Source organism: Anneissia japonica, unplaced genomic scaffold (assembly GCF_011630105.1).
Source record: "Anneissia japonica isolate Jap-2015-1 unplaced genomic scaffold, ASM1163010v1 scaffold287554_len10147_cov202, whole genome shotgun sequence".
Taxonomy (NCBI): domain Eukaryota; kingdom Metazoa; phylum Echinodermata; class Crinoidea; order Comatulida; family Comatulidae; genus Anneissia; species Anneissia japonica.
In genome coordinates this window covers 1,204-2,644 of record NW_022692733.1, presented here as the reverse complement: position 1 = coordinate 2,644, position 1,441 = coordinate 1,204, and the positions used below count along the sequence as shown (strand labels likewise).

Genomic DNA, 1,441 nt, shown 5'->3' with positions numbered 1-1,441 from the left:
TAAAACGTCAACAAAACATTATATTCACCTTTAGTAAGTCAGGTAATTTTCTGTTCCTTCACGTAGATACGTCTTCAAACAAACATTAATATGCTTTCCTACTACAATGATTGAGTTGACTGGATTGATTTTTCACTTACAGTAGATACTGAGACTTGAGAATCCTGAAATAAAGTCACCATTTATGTTGTTAGTATAGGCCTTTTGATTACATTAACTTTCTCCAAATAATGATACAATTCTTTACACCCCCCCCCCCCCAAGTTAATCGTAAACCAATTATTTTATTAAAGCACTATGTCAGGTAATTTTCTGTTCCTTCACAGATACGTCTTTATACAAACATTAATGCTTTCAACTACAAGATTGAGTTGACCGGATTGAGTTTTCACTTAATTACAATAGTAACTGAGACTTGAGTATCCTGAAATAAAATCACCACTTATGTTAGTATAGGCCTAGAGATTTAATACATTAACTTTCTGCAAATAATGATACAATTCTTTACACCTACCCCTCCCCGGTTAACCCTAACCCATTATTTTATTAAATATGGACATTAGTGAGGACACGTCCCAAATGCACTTTACCACTCTTCTTATGGCATGCTAGACTATTAGGGGAATTAACTTACAGCCTGGTTAGGCCAACAACAGGTTCTAGGACTAGCCCTATATCCTCAATGGCCTAGAGAGAACCTCAGTTCTGTCTGTCTCTGTACAGCGGCTAGGCTAGTATTACCGTTACAGCTAGGCCTAGGCCTTAGGCTATGCCAGGCCTCTTCATCTACCACTACTACTAGGCCTAGGAGGAGGCTAGCGTGTCTGCTAGAGTGGTAAACTAACTAAATAATAAAACAATAAAACAAAACCAACTCTTACCAATAGAGTACTGCTAAAATACTTCCAAGGAGTATGTTTATAACTGCCTAACATCATGACACGTCCAGATAAAAATTCAAAATACTACCGCTTTCGTTGGCTCTACATGAAGTGACAATTCAAATCAGCTGATTGGTCACTTGATGAAGTGACCAATCAGATTTGTGCAATTCGACACTAACATTAATTGGTTGTTAGGTGGGCTATCACAGTAAAGAGGTTAGGCTGTTGATAAATGTTGCTGTCACCATATAAAGCATTGTTGTTAGGTAAATATGTGAGGGATAAGTTTAGGGGCAGACACGCTCCCCCTCTCCCCCCCATAAATAATAAAACAATAAAACAAAACCAACTCTTACCAATAGAGTACTGCTAAAATACTTCCAAGGAGTATGTTTATAACTGCCTAACATCATGACACGTCCAGATAAAAATTCAAAATACTACCGCTTCCGTTGGCTCTACATGAAGTGACAATTCAAATCAGCTGATTGGTCACTTGATGAAGTGACCAATCTGATTTGAATTTTTCATAGAGTTTGAACAGATTTTATATATAC

The 1,441-nt window shown here is 37.1% G+C and overlaps 1 long non-coding RNA gene across 1 annotated transcript in view; it reads right to left on the bottom strand.

The window, feature by feature from the left end:
* Positions 1 to 998, bottom strand: part of LOC117100384 — a 1,480-nt gene extending 482 nt beyond the window's left edge. Inside the window, exons 1-2 of the long non-coding RNA XR_004444120.1 lie at positions 882 to 998; positions 29 to 164 (exon numbers count right to left, since the gene is read on the bottom strand). This is a non-coding gene — a long non-coding RNA (uncharacterized LOC117100384). The remainder of the gene's footprint in view (positions 1 to 28; positions 165 to 881) is intronic.
* Between the last annotated feature and the right edge of the window lie 443 nt (positions 999 to 1,441).